A 7,553-nucleotide genomic window follows, 5' to 3' on the forward strand; every position below is an offset into this window, starting at 1 on the left:
GAATTTATAGTCGATCGCTTTTGCAGAAAAACGAATCGCGCGCATGCTCAGAAAATCACCGTCGTCGTATACTGAGCATGCATGCGATTCGCTTGTCTTCAAAAGCGATCCAGTATAAATTCAGCTTTATTGGTACTCGTCAGGTGAAATCAAAACTGGCATGCACGCAACCTTGACAATGAATTTAAATTGTCGCATTAATGCATACAAAAAATGAGTCATTAAAACAAATTGCTTAAATATGTGACAAATTCAATTCCAATGATGTTTTTTATGCTTACTTGCAACGAATTGGATGTAACAATTTTGTGTTTGTGTGTAAACATATACCGCATTTCATGAGTAAAACACATGTCCAAGAATGTGTTGTTTAATAACAGCTTGTATAAGACCAAATAACTGTGATAGCAATTAAATACTATTTCTAAGCACATTCTGGCTATTACTTTGTAAACACATTAATATGTTTTAGAGTACCGTATAATAGTGTCTAGCGTTTCATGTTGTTATACACTCTAAAGTTTAAATAAAAATTACTCAAAGTTGAGTAAAAAGGAACCGAGCATCAAAATGAGTCAATGGAACTCAATACTGATTTAAATCGTCTCAGATTGAGTACACTTTAAATAAAATTTAGTTATTTGGTTCGTTTTGTTGCTCTGTTTCGTTTTTACTCAACATTGGGTCATTCTTATTTAGAATGTACTGAGAAAATGTTTATAATGTATGATGATAAATCAAATTCTTTTGCAATGAATAGAGAACATGGGATTTACATCTTTCATACAACAATTTAAAAAAACAGTCGTTTGTTTAAAGTTTGTTTAAATATAAAACCACTTGAAACAAACTCTATAACTTCATTAATGAGTATTATACACAGGGCAACGCTCTATACAATATACATATACGACATGAATTTACATGATTTTATTTGTCCCTGATATATTGCTAAATGCAGACAGGTTTGTATTGTATGACTATGCATTATAAATTTATTAAATTCATGTGTAAGAAGCCGTATTCAAAATATGTCTTTGTGCTTGGGTTTGAAATTGCATTATATGTTTATACAAGGGAGTATTATCCCAAAAAAATCAAACTATACCTAACTGTGTTTTGTATTTTTTTCGTATACAGGAAAATTACCCATACAATGGATAATACAATTCTTTGTGCGAACACACTGTAAGTAAGGTGTGACCACAAAGACGTTCTGTTTTATAATATAAGTCCAAGCTTACGGTGTTATTAATATTTTGAAAATAAACATATCGTAGCTTGTCTAAAACACGATACTGCGATGAATTTAAGCCATTTAATGCACGACCTGTTATATGATAACATGACTTATCAATATGTATTATTGTCCTATCAGAAACGTCAGGTTTTAGAAAAGCGTGTAATATGAAAACCGGTACTTGACAAAAATATTATTACAAGAAAATTTTAATAAAAGAACCTGTATGTTTACATAATATTTCCAACCTGTCGAACGCTTATTTGAATTTTCAGTCCTCTCAGACGCTGCGTTATATCCCAATTGATAGGACATTTAATGCTTTTATAGGAAGCTCAAAACTTTCCATGCTGCTGTTATACATGTATTTTAGTCTACCTCTTAGTAAAATAAGTTGACCGATTATGTTTGAAAATTATACATTTTTTAAAAATTATTTCAACAAACCAGGGCATATTTGTACCCATTTGAATATATTTTACATGCAGATATCAAATATGAACATTATATCGCAAAATTGTATAATTTATGAAATTTTGTTGATACATTTTGGGGCTGCACTGGCGCGGGAATGCTTAATTTGATATATGTCTCTTAAAAGCCTTGGCTCGCAGGCTATAAAGGCAACACGTCCATTATTGTAACATTGTATTGGGATGGTAAAGACGCAATGCTTAGCGGCAAAATCCATCAAAAGCCCACATAATGTCAATTTGGCTTTCCTGTTAAAATGTTTACTTTCACCTCCCCAACCTGCATTGAAACTGCCATTGGCTGAATAGAGGAAGCTGTCACTGGGTAATCGAAATGTCATGACGCCCTTACTACGTTGAGAGCTACATATCTAATATCGCTTTTGTTATCTTCTTATTCTTTCCATCTCCATGTTCTCCCTCTCTCGTCCTCTCTCTCCCTCTCCCCCATATCTCTCTCTCTCTCTCTCTCTCACTCTCTCCTCTCTCTCTCTCTCTCTCTCTCCTCTCTCCCTCTCTCTCTCTCTCTCTCTTCTTCTCGCTTTCTGTCTCTTTTTGTCCGTTTCTGTCTGACAGTCTCTTTGTCTCACTTCTCTCTCTCTCTCTCTCTCTCTCTCTCTCTGTCGCTCTCTGTCTTATTCCGTCTCTCCCTCTACGCCACTTTCCTGTCCGTAGGTCTATCTATATATTTTATCTTTGGCGTCTCTCGCTGCAATTTTCGCTATTATTTTTTATCCTCTCTATCTCTCTGTCAGACTGTCACTCTCCCATGTCCCTGTAGTTCCCGTGTGGCTTTTTTTTTCTGGCTTTTCCAGTCCATACTCGATCGATCTCCCAAGGTATCATTACTCTGCGAGTCTAAAGAAATGTTGGTATCCCTTCCTCTTTCAGTATCTTGTGTTGACACAATGTCCCCAATCGTTTTCCCATTTGTCATCTCTCTTTCTATAATTATTCATGACATGCCTGTCCGCCTCTTTTCTGCTTGTCCATCTTTCCCGTCTTGTCATGATATAATATTTCTAAGTCTAAATTCTCTCCCTCCCTTTCTGTGCGATTTGTTTTTCAAGTTTGCATATCTCTCTCTTTCCACCACCCCCTCTATATCAAATAAGTGAATATAATAGGGAATGCTTACACATGTGTAAGCACAGATATCTGTGGTGTAAGAGACTATTTGTCTGAGAAACAATAATCAATCAATGATGTCCCGTTTCCCCTCCATCTCTCTCCCTTCCTTAGGTATCAGACAGATACAATCAAATAGTATGCATGCACTAGAATTTACAAAGGTACCCCGGTATACCTGTATCAGAAGATCCAAGAATTATTTAGTGTTCCATAACTATTGTGTATATTCTTAAGAAAAACATAATATTAAACCTTCACCTCTTGCCTTTTATAATAGGTATGTCACATCCGCGTTTCTAGGCGTTCACTCTCATTCTCCCTCGTTGTGTTGTGTCCCTTTCAACGAATCCCTTGTTGTGATTCTCACGTCGTAATTTGATAAGTAAGCCAAATGCTGCTAAAAAGCGGTTAAAAAGCCTTTTCGCAGTATCGACTTATTGTTGTCCTAAGGTAGTTGATGCGCGTATGTTGTCATTACAAAATGAGTAATGGAAGGAGTGAAAATGGACTCCGGGGTCGTTATCCGTATTTTAGTAGGTACCGGTATACATACTATACTAGTAGTACAATACCGGTAGGTCCATAAATTTACCCCATCGTACACATAGTGTGGGCCAAAACTAGTATAAATTTTCATTCATTTGGGATCCAAATACCATAAAAGAGACCAGATTGCTTGAAGTTTGTTAGGTATATTTCCAAAAAGATATTGAATTATAAAAAAAAACCTCCCCGGGATTTCAACCAGTATTGTCAATCATGCGAAAGTGTCATTGTGGTATCATAATAATTAAGGATTTGTCTAAGGTTTACACCACATTTTATACAAGTATCAAGTTGTGAATGTGACATTCGAACATCAGTGCAAACTCGGGTTCCCGACCAAAATCCCATGAACCGTCCCCGTGAAAATGGACCAGCACATTCCAACTGTGATGACGCTTTGAGCACCAGAGAAAATTATTATTATGTTAACCGGCTAAATCATACGCTTGAATTCGTACGGCTAAGCACTGTCATCATTTCAATTAAAATAAAGGTCCCACTTAATGTGTTAATGGCGCTGGCAAGCATTCAGCGTGAAATATATTATTTTATTATTTCTGTTATATTACAAATATTTGCTTAACATTTTGGCTCAATGTGGAGTGAACAAAGCATTGGTGTATCAAATCATTAAAATGGTGCATGGTTTAGTATGGAATAAGTCACGAAATAAAAATCAAAGTCCGTTTTTGAAACTCAAGTGCGATTTTACCAAGTTCATCTGCTGCATTCATAATTTGACACCATATGTTCACTTTATTCAGAGCCTTAGATGTACTTGCTTATATTTTTTTAAATTATCGCATTTTAAATATTGATGACAATGGCCCTTGTACTTATTTTTGGCTGAAGAATTTTAACTTGGATAAATTCATCATTAAATTTATTTTCTGCTGCATTAATTGTGCGAATTATATAGTTTCAATTTAAGTACTATATACGGTAATGCATAAAAATGTTATGTCTCAAAGCCCCGCGCACGTTGGTTTTCACCTGAAAATTCATTTTCTTGTTTCATTTTTTTATTGTAAAATCATGCATTTCTGAGAAATATTTTTAATAAAATTTATTTGATTCGATACTCGCAAAGTTTCATAAAATTAATTCAAAATTAAGTTAAAAAAGAAAGCAAATGAAAAGAAAGAAAGAAAAAAAAAGAAAAAAAAAGGAAAAAAACCGCATTCCGCATTCGTTCGTTTTTAAAACTGCCATGGGCTTTGAAGCAACATTTTTTCTTTAGCTTAATAGCTATATGTAGGTCGCCTTATTCCATTGCTGTTAATCTAAAACAAGGGGGATTAATTTAATATATGAATTTTCTTTACATATCCATGGGTCAAAAATGGGAAAGCAAGTTATAGTTCCTAATATACACCAAAAAATTGTCTTTCATTTCTTAATAATAATGAGCCAAGTACAATATTTCATAAATAGTATTTTTCATATTTTTAAGCAAACAACAGCCAAACAAAATCAAACCATGACGCACAGTAATTTCACTTAGTTATGAACGAGGCCAAATGAGTGACAGAATGACATTTATAGCCATAACCCTCTCCGCACGGGGGTCGACATGCAGACGACAGGTTCAAAATATTCATTAAAAATTAAAAAATTAAACAATTTTGTATTTTCATGACCATATTTGGAATAAGCATGAACAATGCATTAAAATGAGTACAAACAAGCCCAGTAGTGGTTCAGTGCTTCTTGATATAGCTCTTGATCAGAGGATGATTTAAGGAACCCCCATCATGCACTGGAAAAGTGTTATCACTAGAGTTTCAACTGCCACTTTACTTTTCAAATCCCATTGAACTCTGTGCAAAAGATGTTGTTTTAGAATTGCCCGTGTGTCATTATTACTTGGTCGATTTCAGATCTAAAGTGATGTATGCATGAAGGATAATTCACACCTTCTGTAGATAAGATAAAATGTGAAATCGACCAACTTTTTGAAGGTGTTTTTATTGTAAATATATCTGCAAATTCAAATTTAACCATGCACGTGTGTATGCAGTGGGCGGACAGAGATGTCATGTTCACTCACACAGCTGTGCTAACCGCAAGACTTGCTGGGAAGTGCTTTTAAAATCATCCTCTGGCTCTTGATATTTTGAGAAAATATCTTTAAACTTTTTATGTTCTACATAAAAAAAATCCAGGTTTTGAGATATTTTTTTTAAATATCAAGAACTATCTTAAGAACCACTGAACCAATATACTAGGCTTGTTTGTACTCATTTAAATGCATTTTTGATGCTGATTCCAAATCTGGACATAAAAAGTTACAATTCTTAAATTTGTGAAGTTTCTTTAAAAAAAAATTAAACTTGTCGTCTGCAGTCAACTCCCGCGTGTAGAGAGTTAAGCGCACATTTTGTCTCAGAAAACTAGCCAAGCAAAACGTAATTATCAAATAAATATGACAAGTGCAAGCGTACTTAAGTATTGAGTAAACAACTCGATGCTACAAGAGTCGACTCCAATCAATCAATGTATTGACTTTATTCTGTTGATATGCGTGGTAATGATACGTCTACATAATTAAGAGCAATTTATGGAAATCACTGAAGGATATTGAAATATATGGAAAGGAACGGAAAGAAGAAAAATGTTATAGAGATGTGCCAGGAGATGGGACACACGTCACACTCGCAAGCATAGACTTTATTATGTCGATTATGTATATAATTGTCTTAGTGATTATGTTTCAGATCATGGCAATGATGTGTCTGAATGATTTATAACCTTATTCTTGATCATTAGCGAGCAACTAGTAATTAAGTAAGAGAGAAAATGTCGTAGAAGAAGTAGACCATACAATTTTTCTCACGTCATAATTTGTAAAAGTTATGTCAAATTTTACCAGGGTTATTTAGTGTTTGAGGACAAAGTGATTTAAGATTTTCGCAAAATTCTGATCTACTGCTGATAGCAAGCTACTTCATCAACTGTCTACTGCTGATAGCAAACTACTTCATCAAGTATCTACTGCTGATAGTAAACTACTTCATCAACTGTCTACTGCTGATAGCAAACTACTTCATCGACTATCTACTCTTGATAGCTAACTAGCTAGCTACTTCATCAACTCTCTACTCTGATTTTAAACTACTTCATCAACTATCTACTGCTGATAGTTAACTACTTTATCAACTCTCTACGGCTGATAGCAAACTACTTCATCAACTATCTACTACTGATAGCAAACTACTTCATTAACTATCTACTGTTGAAAGCAAACTTCTTCTTTAACTATATACTGCTGATAGCAAACTACTTCATCAAGTATCTACTGCTGATAGTAAACTACTTCATCAACTATCTACTGCTGATAGTTAAATACTTCATCAACTATCTACTACTGATAGCAAACTACTTCATCAACTATCTACTCTTGATAGCAAACTTCTTCTTTAACTATATACTGCTGATATCAAACTACTTCATCAACTAACTATCTACTGCTGATAGCAAGCTACTTCATCAAGTATCTACTGCTGATAGCAAACTACTTCATCAAGTATCTACTGCTGATAGTAAACTACTTCATCAACTATCTACTGCTGATAGCTAACTACTTCATCAACTAACTATCTACTGCTGATAGCAAGCTACTTCATCAAGTATCTACTGCTGATAGCAAACTACTTCATCAAGTATCTACTGCTGATAGTAAACTACTTCATCAACTATCTACTGCTGATAGCTAACTACTTCATCAACTAACTATCTACTGCTGATAGCAAGCTACTTCATCAAGTATCTACTGCTGATAGCAAACTACTTCATCAAGTATCTACTGCTGATAGTAAACTACTTCATCAACTATCTACTGCTGATAGCTAACTACTTCATCAACTCTCTACTGCTGATAGTAAACTACTTCATCAACTATCTACTACTGATAGTTAACTACTTCATCAACTCTCTACGGCTGATAGCAAACTACTTCATCAACATCAACTATCTACTACTGATAGCAAACTACTTCATCAACTATCTACTGCTGATAGCAAACTACTTCATTAACTATCTACTGTTGATAGCAAACTTCTTCTTTAACTATCTACTGCTGATAGCAAACTACTTCATTAACTATCTACTGTTGATAGCAAACTTCTTCTTTAACTATATACTGCTGATAGCAAGCTACTTCA

The sequence above is a fragment of the Amphiura filiformis genome, chromosome 13 (assembly GCF_039555335.1).
Source record: "Amphiura filiformis chromosome 13, Afil_fr2py, whole genome shotgun sequence".
Taxonomy (NCBI): domain Eukaryota; kingdom Metazoa; phylum Echinodermata; class Ophiuroidea; order Amphilepidida; family Amphiuridae; genus Amphiura; species Amphiura filiformis.